The following is a 12,274-nucleotide window of genomic DNA, read 5'->3' as shown; positions in this document are numbered from 1 at the left end:
TTTTTTCTATAAATTTATACCTAAAATATAGCCCAATAGGCCTAAAATAGCCCAACATGTTGAATATGTGCAGCCCAGCATGCTAAACGGGCCATCAGGCAGGCCCGTTTACTAATCAGGCCGTGCCTGGGCCAAGGAGCAGCGCCCGTGGGCCGGCACGGCACGGCCCGGCTATTAAACGTGCCATGGCGGGCCGTACCGGGCCAGGCACGATTAGCACAGGCCGGGCCGTGCCGGGCCGGGCCGGCCCGTTTGGCCAGGTATACTTCGGGGCGGGCTTGAAAAAAAAAGTCTCCTTGCCTATCCAGCCCAGAGCGTCTGCCCATCCCAGCCCACTCCCTCTCTGTAGGGTAGGACCGAGACGTTTGTGCGGCCGACCATTCTCCTCACTCCCCCGCAAACACAACCAGACCTAGCCACCGCCATGGCAGCAGCGCCGCCGGCGGCGGCGCTCCCAGACGAGCTCGTCCAAGAGATCCTCGCCCGCCTCCCGCCCGATGACCCAGCCTGCCTCCTCCGCGCCTTCCTCGTCTGCAAGGCTTGGGGTTGCGCCGTCTCCCTCCCCAGCTTCCGACGCCGCCTCCACGACCTCCACCGACCACCCCCCTTGCTTGGGTTCCTTCCCAGCCGGGCTAGCGAGGGCACTCCCAGCTTCATCCCCACCACCGCCTCATCCTTCTCCCTCGATGCTGCGGACTGCCTCAGGTGGCGGGCCCTCGACTACCGCCACGGCCGCACCCTCTTCCTCTCGAGAAACCAGCACCCCGAGGAATTCCTCGTGTGGGAGCCAATCACGGGCGCCCAGAAGCACGTGCCGGTGCCCGCGGCGTTCGACGTCTCATATGGTGCTGAGCTCCCGGACAACCGCCCGACTGCGGCCGTGTTGTGCGCGGCGGATGGGTGCGACCACCGCGACTGCTTCGGGGGTCCTTTCCGGGTGGTCTTCGTCTTCGAGGACGACACCTGGGAGGACCAAGATGTCAAGTTCGCACGCGTGTACTCGTCCGAGACTGGTGCCTGGGGCGAGCTGACCTCGTTGCCCGGCGAGTCAATACAACTCACCGAAAATTCCAGCGTGCTCGTTGGCAGCTCTCTGCTCTACTTCGGGGCCAGTGGGTCGATCCTAGAGTATGACCTGACCAGGCACGTCGTGACTCTCCTCAGTCCACCATACAACTGCAGATATCCTAACCTCATGCTGACGGAGGATGGCGTACTGGGAGTTATTGAAGACCTAGATCCGCATCTCAGATTGTGGGCAAGAGAGGCAAGTGAAGGACGATGGGTGCTGACCCGGACCATCTACCTGCGCAATCTGTTCCCACCTTGTGTTGGCTTGAATGAAGGTTTTAGAGTGGTCGTGATGGGCTTCATCGAGGGAGCAAATGCTCTTTTTGTTGCCTCAACTGCTGGCTTCTTCATAATTGAGCTACAATCAGAGCAGGTGAGAAAGGCGTGAAATCATCGTGGCTTCAGTAATTTGGTTCCAGTTGTCACCTTCTACACTCCTGTGCCCCGAGGCAGCCAGCAGAATCTGCTGGTGTCGAAGCCTACTGAGGAGACAGGTGGTGAGGAGGGGGCTGATGGGGAGAAAACAATGGATCATGCACGACAGCCGTTCGACAAGGGGTCCAATGCTATCAATGAGGGGAACTTTGTCAACACCTTCAAATCCATCAGCCTTAACCATGATATCGGGTGAGGGCTCTATTCCCAAACTCCTCCCCTATTCCGAGCTAGGCTGAAACATTTGTACGAATGTGACTGTGGAATTAAACTTCCCCTTAGATACTTTGGGACTTTCAGTCTTTTACTTTGGAAGATGAGTTTAGAGCGGTTTTTGATGCTTTACAAGGAGGTACCTGCTAGTCGGTGTCTACCTTTCTTATGTTTGGTGGTGAGCCCAACTGTGTTTGAGGGATTCAACGGGTCGAATCAGCCTTGGTGTTTTTCGACAACAATACTTGAGAGTTAGGACCTGGCATCTTTTGTTATGATATGTGCATTGTGATGAATATCAAATCAAATAAGTGCATTGATGGAAGGGATAGGTATTACCCTATTCAAGAAGAGTTATATCTTTGGAACTTGCTAGTCTAACAGAAGTCAACAAAACATGGTTATCTCCTCTGGTCAAAATGGTAGATGCAATAATTGTAGCTGTGCTGTTCTTCTCAGATTGCAGTAACTTTTATGGTGTTGTGTTATTAGTAAACTTAACAATTACAAACTGAAAATTTACGCCTTTGTTTTCACCTAGGGTTCCGTGTTGTGGAGAAGTTGCTCCGGCGTGTGCTAGTACGTTCGACCAATATGGATGTGCATATGAAGCTCAAGAGGTGAATGATTCTTTTGATGATGTTCCCAAGAGTAGACCAAATGAAGAACTGGTGAAGGGCACAACAAGCGAAGATGATGTTGGGGACTCAAAGACCTCGGGTAGCAATGTTGAGGATGCTGCTTCATCTTTCGGAGGAAAGTGATTCTCAAGAAGGTATTGTATATATTTGTCCCTTCCCTTGGACCAGTGGTGGTGCCAGGGCTGCACAACTGTGTTATTGAATATGTTTTTTTGCATTGCTCTCTAGTTTTTTGGTATGAAATTCACTTCTATGGAATAGTTCCATAAATAACTTTTGGGGTCAGTTGCCATGCAGTTTTTATGAGGCACTGCCACTGCCACCAGATAGCCATTTACTCACAGAAAAAATGGCCATTTAGTCCTGCATATGCAAAAAAAGAAGTCCTGTTTGGGACTTGGAAGGAACTGTTTGCTGTTTCGACTTTTCTCATGAATTCTCATCATCATTCAATAGAAGACCGTTTATTAAATGCTGTTTTGGTAATAATTATTTTTTTAATAATATAGATAGTACCCCATCCGTTTCTAAATATAAGTCTTTTTAGGATTTCAATATGGATACACACGGATGTATATAGACATATTTTAGAGTGTAGATTCACCCATTTTGCTTCGTATGTAGTCTATAGTGAAATCTCTAAAAGGACTTATGTTTAAGAACGGAGGGAGTAGATGATGTTGCTGAAAGCAGAAAATCTTTCATTTCTAAAAAAACGTGTTCCATGGTTTTGACCATATCTTGAACTTGTATCTGGTGCTGTATGGCAGCCATTTGCCTTCTAAATTTATATACGTATACTTTTATCTTTCTTACATAGACACTTGGAATAGCAATGCCAGTTTGAACATATATGGATCTATCGAAATAGTGTACTTGCACAAGGTAGCATTTACTTCATAAGAGCTCCTGTTTTCAGCAATCATGTCTTACATAAGTTATGCAATAATGTCAATAGTTGTTAAACGAACCAATCTATTATCATGATTATGCTATGATGATTAAGTTGGACCATTTAAGCATTTGTATGCATCTCTTCCTGTTGATATTTGTTTATGGCAACAACAAAAGCACTAGAAGCACTGTAGATAAACCTTGAGGTTGTAGGCAGAGGCTTAAAATGTGGTAATATCAGGGTCTCTGCCGAACCTTCTCCAACAGAGACTAGCAACAGATTGTTCACCCGACAGAGACTAGGAACAGAGACTAGCAACAGTTATTGAAGACCTAGATCCGCGTCTCAGATTGTGGGCAAGAGAGGCAAGTGAAGGACGATGGGTGCTGACCCGGACCATCTACCTGCGCAATCTGTTCCCACCTTGTGTTGGCTTGAATGAAGGTTTTAGAGTGGTCGTGATGGGCTTCATCGAGGGAGCAAATGCTGTTTTTGTTGCCTCAACTGCTGGCTTCTTCATACTTGAGCTACAATCAGAGCAGGTGAGAAAGGCGTGCAATCATCGTGGCTTCAGTAATTTGGTTCCAGTTGTCACCTTCTACACTCCTGTGCCCCGAGGCAGCCAGCAGAATCTGCTGGTGTCGAAGCCTACTGAGGAGACAGGTGGTGAGGAGGGGGCAGATGGGGAGAAAACAATGGATCATGCACGACAGCCGTTCGACAAGGGGTCCAATGCTATCAATGAGGGGAACTTTGTCAACACCTTCAAATCCATCAGCCTTAACCATGATATCGGGTGAGGGCTCTATTCCCAAACTCCTCCCCTATTCCGAGCTAGGCTGAAACATTTGTACGGATGTGACTGTGGAATTAAACTTCCCCTTAGATACTTTGGGACTTTCAGTCTTTTACTTTGGAAGATGAGTTTAGAGCGGTTTTTGATGCTTTACAAGGAGGTACCTGCTAGTCGGTGTCTACCTTTCTTATGTTTGGCGGTGAGCCCAACTGTGTTTGAGGGATTCAACGGGTCGAATCAGCCTTGGTGTTTTTCGACAACAATACTTGAGAGTTAGGACCTGGCATCTTTTGTTATGATATGTGCATTGTGATGAATACCAAATCAAAGTGCATTGATGGAAGGGATAGGTATTACCCTATTCAAGAAGAGTTATATCTTTGGTACTTGCTAGTATGACAGAAGTCAACAAAACATGGTTATCTCCTCTGGTCAAAATGGTCGATGCAATAATTGTAGCTGTGCTGTTCTTCTCAGATTGCAGTAACTTTTATGGTCTTGTGTTATCAGTAAACTTAACAATTACAAACTGAAAATTTACGCCTTTGTTTTCACCTAGGGTTCCATGTTGTGGAGAAGTTGCTCCGGCGTGTGCTAGTACGTTCGACCAATATGGATGTGCATATGAAGCTCAAGAGGTGAATGATTCTTTGGATGATGTTCCCAAGAGTGGACCAAATGAAGAACTGGTGAAGGGCACAGCAAGCGAAGATGATGTTGGGGACTCAAAGACCTCGGGTAGCAATGTTGAGGATGCTGCTTCATCTTTCGGAGGAAAGTGATTCTCAAGAAGGTATTGTATATATTTGTCCCTTCCCTTGGACCAGTGGTGGTGCCAGGGCTGCACAACTGTGTTATTGAATATGTTTTTTTGCATTGCTCTCTAGTTTTTTGGTATGAAATTCACTTCTACGAAATAGTTCCATAAATAACTTTTGGGGTCAGTTGCCCTGCAGTTTTTATGAGGCACTGCCAGTGCCACCAGATAGCCATTTACACACAAAAAAAATGGCCATTTAGTCCTGCATATGCAAAAAAAGAAGTCCTGTTTGGGACTTGGAAGGAACTGTTTGCTGTTTCGACTTTTCTCATGAATTCTCATCATCATTCAATAGAAGACCGTTTATTAAATGCTGTTTTGGTAATAATTATTTTTTAATAATATAGATAGTACTCCATCCGTTTCTAAATATAAGTCTTTTTAGGATTTCAATATGGATACACACGGATGTATATAGACATATTTTAGAGTGTAGATTCACCCATTTTGCTTCGTATGTAGTCTATAGTGAAATCTCTAAAAGGACTTATGTTTAGGAACGGAGGGAGTAGATGATGTTGCTGAAAGCAGAAAATCTTTCATTTCTAAAAAAAAACTTGTTCCATGGTTTTGACCATATCTTGAACTTGTGTCTGGTGCTGTATGGCAACCATTTGCCTTCTAAATTTATATACGTATACTTTTATCTTTCTTACATAGACACTTGGAATAGCAATGCCAGTTTGAACATATATGGATCTATCGAAATAGTGTACTTGCACAAGGTAGCATTTACTTCATAAGAGCTCCTGTTTTCAGCAATCATGTCTTACATAAGTTATGCAATAATGTCAATAGTTGTTGACCAATCTATTATCATGATTATGCTATGATGATTAAGTTGGACCATTTAAGCATTTGTATGCATCTCTTCCTGTTGATATTTGTTTATGGCAACAACAAAAGCACTAGAAGCATTGTAGATAAACCTTGAGGTTGTAGGCAGAGGCTTAAAATGTGGTAATATCAGGGTCTCTGCCGAACCTTCTCCAACAGAGACTAGCAACAGATTGTTCACCATCTGTGAAATGTGATTTAGCTTGATATAAAATTCTGAAATTACCATGATATGCCCAAGACATGGTATTAGATGTTCCTGATGCATGTTCATGGTTCCTCAACTGTCAATGCTCCTCTTTTGATGTGTATACAAGTAGCTGGACGGAAGCTGCTGCCATTCATTATTTGATCTTTTGATTTTTCTTTCTTATGCAATTGCAACGTATGCCATGTTTAGTATCCAATTGCAATGTATGTCGTGCTCTGAAAAGACTGCCATTGTTTGCTATTTGCTGTAGTGAGAGTGTTTTGCATTGCATTAGTCTAGGAGGGTCATATAAACCATTTTGCCTGTTCTTGTGCATGTATAATCAGTTGCCGTTTGAGGAAAAATCGCATGTATTACTCAAGTCATTCAGCATTACATGCCTTTTGAAGGACTTCAGATTTCCATATATATCTGATGTTGTACTAACATCTCACAATTTGTTGTTATGTGCTGCTAGTGCTACGCTGATGGTCAGGCCGGACGTTTTATTGGTCAAGTCATTCAGCGCTTTCAGTAGGATATCTTTCTTCTCTGCAGCTGGGAAGTATGATCATTTTTCATGGTATTGTAGTTTAGGGTCCAGACTACATGTAGGTACCAGAGGTGGCACCTGAAAGAACCTAGTAAGTGAATGCTGCTGAAGACTTTCTACTGGCCGTTGGGATTAAAAATTTTAGTCGGTCCTACTTGTACCTGATAGTTTATGTGCAGTGATGCCGATTCAGGCCCTGTTTGCTGACATGATCCTATTGCATCTTCAAGAAATTGTTTAACCAATGTCGACATGTTTCATCAGTTGCGAGAAAACAATACTGTGTACTCCCTTTGTTTCTTTGTGAGAATTCCTCGTGTTCCCCGACTTCTGCTGGAGGTTCTCTGTTTTAATCATGTGTGTAGAAGTTTCATCGTAACGAAATACTAGCAAGTACTAGTACGGAAATGAATTTTCGTTTACATGCTGGCCAGAATGTAGCTGAGGACATTGACCCTGATGTTGCTGCTATGATGAGATTCAGAGGGTTCGGCACCTCAAAGATGTGAATGCTGCTCAGCTGCTATCTTCTTGCCAGGGTGTTGTGCCGAACGACATGGTCGTCGGTTTGTTGCTACTAGTAAGCGTGCACGTGTAACGCACGTCTCTCAAATATAACGCTTGTCTTTTGAAATCTATTTATTTTTTATTGAGTTGATTTTTATTTAGTTTCTTTCCACCTAAATAAGGTATCATGGGCCTAACGGTGTAAGCATGTTGATTCAGCGGAGCTAACTGCTAAAAAAATGTCATGTTTCTTGCAAAAAAAATTGATAGCAAAAGCGTGGAAATTGAGTTGGGCTGCATGTTTGTGGTAGAATCGGTACGATTGATGGATGACTATTTGGATCTGGATGAGGCAGTAATTATGAAGTGTAAGCAATTTGCGATGGACTTCACCAAAATATGCTTTAAGCATTGCTTCCGCGAAGCAAACCAAGTTGCTGAATCTGTAGCCATTTTTTTAGTAGCCGATCTTCTTATTGTGGGAAGATTCGATCCCAGACTTTGTTTCTCGTCTCCTTATAAATGATATGACTATTATATGAGAAATATAGTATATTACCTGTCAAAGAAATGTACAATTCACACAAACTACCATTTTTAAAATCGACAAAGCATGAAACTATATTATTATTATTAGTTTCCAAAAAAATACAATTCAATCCCAAAATGAAATCACAATTAAAAAACAAAAGATTAAGAAACACTATACCTATTTGTTCTCTGATAAAGGTCCACCTATTTATGCGTTGGCATAGATATTGTTTGTTGCTTCACTGTTAGTGAACTTTAAAATATGTACCAAAATCGCTTACGTGGTTCCATGATAGTAACTTATATTTCTATAGCTTCCTAATCAGACATACATTATTGAATAAAAAAATTATCCAATTGTTTTTTTAATAATTTTAAATTAAAATTTAATTGCCAATAGACTCTTTATATTATCACATCACAACCTTTAAAGCACGCTTTGACGGCCTGACTTGATTAATAAAAAGACGGAGAGACCCGTGGCCACACACGCCAGTGACACTCTCATCTTCCTCCCTATCTCTCTCTCACACAGACAAAGTACAAGCAGCGCCTCCGCCCTCCCCACTGCCTCCCGTCGCTGGCGCAGGGACCCTCCCCCTCCCTTGCTGCGCGCTGCTTTGGCAGGGACCGCCCTTCCCCTGCCTCCCAGTCCCCACCGCTGCTGAGACGCCGCCCTTCCCTTGCATCTCCACCTCCATCGATAGATGGAGGCGCAGACTTCGGCTCCACCAGATCCTTGGTTGCGGACTCGACGCGAGCGATGGAGGGCTCTGCAGCGCCTAACTCCTCCTCCTGCGGGAAAAGACGCGGAATCGGAGCAAGCGCCGAGGAGCGCCGGCGAGGACGCGCTGCTCCGGTGGATTGGGCGTATCGCGAGCCTCACCGTGTGGCCAAGTACGACGTGCTCCAGAGTGGAGTGGTCGACGCCCTCCCCACCTCGCCCGTGACTGGTATTTCGTCATCCGCCCTTTGTTCGGTTCAGCTCTGTCCGACGCTGCGTGCGCCTTGACGCCACCGCCCTAGCCACAGCCCCACACCTCGCGCCACGGCCGCCACAATCCCATGGCTTGGCATAAGTGTGATCTAATAATTCAGAAATGTTTTTCTGTAATCAATTGCTCATGCAATTCTATAGGCTGTGGAAACTGCTCTTTTACACTGGTACAATTGCAGTGTTAAGCTGTAACTTATTTGTAGTTTATTCACAATGAGTACATAATATCTCTATATAATGCCACACCAATAAGGCATATTTGATTAGTCTTGTTTGGTCGAACATTCTCACATGTAATGCTGGATGCTCTAGCTAATCTGTGTTCTCATTTATAACAAGATGCATTGTTGTATATCTGAACAGCAGGTTTAGTTCTGACAGAAAAAGCAATAGGGCAGGTACAACATGAAGTTAGGTTCTACTCCCTCCGTCCCACAATGAAAGACGTTTTTTCAAGCTATATCAGTTTATAAAAACGTCTTACATTTCGGGACAGAGGGAGTAGTGTTTAATATACAGTGCAGGTACATCTTCCTTGCTTAGTCTAATTGTGATTGTCAAGTATTCCTTGGTTGCTGATTTTTTTTTTGTGAAATCTTCTTGTGCATATGTGAAGGGAAGCAAGCTTGGATTCACTAAATGATGTGTACACACCAAGTGCGCCTCACTTTCATAATAGCAAGCAACCCCATTCTGAGGTATGTTCTCTTCGCTTGCAGCCTTTTTAAGAGTTTGATCTCCTCTGATGGTGATTCTTGATAAGTGGTCTTTATCGATGTGCTGTCTCAGAAAAGCGCTTTCTCCAGCGATTGATAATTGTAGCTCTATATGCTTGTGTTGCTAACATTAGAAGCAACTGGACAACCATTTGGTTCATAAACTCAAACCATTGAACTTTAAAACATCACCTTCCGCATCTGGTTTGTATCATACAAGAAAACTTCGGCAAACCAACATTTAATTATTTAAACAGAAATTCACCTTATTAAGCACAGAAGTGGCACTTGGAGTATGCATTTGAGAAACATGCACGCATAGTACCCAATACCAATTGGCAGGCCAACATATAAGAACAAATTTTGCTTAATTGTGTTGCAGATATTTAGAGAAGCATGTATTGAATTCTATTGGCACAAAATGATTTGTCGTAGATTGTCATAGAGGTCCTTTCATTCAAATGGCCTAAAAGTAACATAAAAATTTGGTAATCCATTGGCACAAATGGACTGCATACAATACTCTCAAGTCTGCAATACAATACCAATTGGCAGGCCAACATTCATAGAAGCATGTACTGAACTTAGGTTGTCGAAATTCGGAGAAGCATGTACTGGATTTAGCAAGTAGAAATTCAGAGAAGCATCAGTGAAAGAGCCGAGTCTACCTTTTCCTGGACGTTGTCTACCTTTTCTGCTCAGGGTCTTGTTGATCCAGAACTTGTTGACTATTTGACTTTCATGCTACAAAAGATAGGCATCTCCTAAATTATGTTGCTAATTCTTTCGTGTACCCAAGTTGGATGTCAGTCCTCCCAATTGTGCGCTTACTTATATAACAGAACATATTAGAGAAATGATCAGTGTCATGCATTCAGTTTCATGCAAAGCACATGAACTCTATATTATAGGCCATTTTATTTATTTTACTCGGTATATTAGGAAATAGGAGCACAATTGTAGTCATGTTATTTTTGTTACTCCTTGTATTTCTGAATTTTGACCCAAATCTACCATGAGGAATCTGCCCATGAACTTTGAATGATGTCCATCATTTTGGTCATTATTAATTTTGTTTTCGCAAGTGCAGGTTCTTCTGATCATGGCACTCTTAATAATTGAAGGGGAGAGTTGGTGTTCATGAAACCAGATTGCTTTGCTTGCTACAGAGTATGAGCCACCAAGATTTGTTTCCCGTGAGCTGGCCTCCTACGCCCAACCGGTGGCTTGATGTCAAGGTAAAGAAAAATCTGATCAAAGTTAGTACGTGATCCAAGTTCGTTGGCTTGTGGCGAGGGCCTCAATATGGCGACGTGCGGCAACCTGTGCTCGCATCCGTGGGTCAGTAAGGCAGATCTGCAGGCGGCCATGGCGCCCTGCGCTGACGTCCGTGGGGCAGCAGAGGTGGAGCGGACGGTGGCGCCGGAGATCCTTGCTGGCATCCATGGGGCAGCAGAGGAGAGCGGCAAGCAGCGACAGCGGCCTGCGCTCGCGTCCTTGGGGCTGTAGAGGAGCGGACAGCGGCGGCTTAGTCCAGTGTTCGCGTCCATTGGGCAGCAGAAGAGGAGAGAACCGCGGGAACGTGGATTAGTGCTCGCGTCCATGGGGCAACAGCCAGCAGAGGAGGGGCGGTGGGCGGGTGGCGGGGATCCGCGTTGGCATCCGTGCGGCAGCGAAGGAGGACAGACAAATTGTGATTGTGAGGGCAGAGAAAATTACGGGATTGAAATCCCCTATCCCCGCTAATTGAGGACGAAGGGGTGCGGTGGGCAGTCTGCTCCGGCAGAACATTTCATCTGGATCGTTCATTTGTGTGGCAGACCCTTGATGTAATATGGACCGCTAGATGTGATTTAATTGGATTGATCGAACGCCTCTAGTAATCCTGTGTACACTTTGTGGTGTGTCTGTAGGAGAAATCATGTTTGCTCTTTTAATAGTAGTATAGATTAATAGTAGTATAGATATAGATATAGATATGCACCTGGGTTTCGAGATAGCATCAGTCAGACAAAACTCTATGATGCCAAGCTGCAGAGTGGTGGTTTTGAAAGGGAAAAATAATGATGTATTTTGTGCTACCTGATAATGCCGGTGCAAAGAAGAGAGCGATCATATCTGAGAAATATTTCATCTTCCAGAAATATGCTATGTATGTACGAAGGTTCAACTACTCTGTTTTCCCTCTCACTGTTTCTCAGTGCTTGTTTTTTCTACTTTTGCTGGTTTTTTGTCTGAAAACTAAAAAAAATGTTTGAATGTAGTTTATTCCGTAGCAACTAAAATCACATATGCACTGTAGCTAGTTCTGAGATGCAGGCCATTCTGGAGACAAGTGCCTATTTTTCCAAATCAGCACTTATAATCAATGCATCTGCTGTGCAAGATAATATTCGTCCCTTAGAGCATCTCCACCCATTCGATCCCCAGGGCGCCAAAAAAGAGCGGCCTGGGGTGCGCCGACGATAAACTCGGCGCTGGGGCAGTTCGGCACCCAGCCGTCGCCCCCAGGTCGCCCCCAGGCACCGATTCCGGCCCAGTGTTCGGCCTAATTATGCCAAAAACGGCCCGATGTCTTCGTGAATTGGCCCATATTCGGCGCGGTTCGGCGTGTTTCGGCGTGAATTTTCGCATACAAATAGAAATCAATTAGTTCGTCACATAGTTCGGCATGGTTCGGCGTGTTTCATCACATAAATCAAATAGTTCAATACAAATTATATATTTTTAACAAATAAAAACTCAAGTTTCATCACACGTCATTTCCGGCCTCGCCCTTGAGCCTCCATAGGTGCTCCACCAGATCGTGTTGCACTTCTTGATGCACCTGTGGGGCTCGGATCTCCTGACGCATACTGAGGTAGTCAGTCCAGTTTGCCAGTAGCTGGTGATCAACTTGGACAAGAGGACCCTGCTTGTAATATGGTTCAGTGTCAAACACTGGCTCTTTCTGCTCGCTCTCAATGATCATGTTGTGCAAGATGACACAACAAGTCATGATCTCCCACATTTGATCTTTCGACCAGGTCTGAGCAAGGAACCGGACAACAGCAAATCGAGATTGGAGCACAC

At 44.5% G+C, this 12,274-nt stretch overlaps 1 long non-coding RNA gene and 1 pseudogene across 1 annotated transcript; both read left to right on the top strand.

Annotated features, from left to right (window-relative positions):
- The first annotated feature begins 362 nt into the window (after positions 1 to 362).
- LOC123114096 (uncharacterized) lies at positions 363 to 6,751 on the top strand (annotated as a pseudogene).
- A 1,212-nt stretch (positions 6,752 to 7,963) lies between these two features.
- Positions 7,964 to 11,328, top strand: LOC123114095 (uncharacterized). Its single transcript, XR_006456399.1, has 2 exons — positions 7,964 to 9,184; positions 10,293 to 11,328. It is a non-coding gene; the product is annotated as an uncharacterized lncRNA (long non-coding RNA).
- The last annotated feature ends 946 nt before the right edge of the window (positions 11,329 to 12,274 follow it).

The sequence above is a fragment of the Triticum aestivum genome, chromosome 5B (genome assembly GCF_018294505.1).
Source record: "Triticum aestivum cultivar Chinese Spring chromosome 5B, IWGSC CS RefSeq v2.1, whole genome shotgun sequence".
Classification (NCBI taxonomy): Eukaryota; Viridiplantae; Streptophyta; class Magnoliopsida; order Poales; family Poaceae; genus Triticum; species Triticum aestivum.
This window is presented reverse-complemented; position numbering and strand designations above follow the sequence as displayed.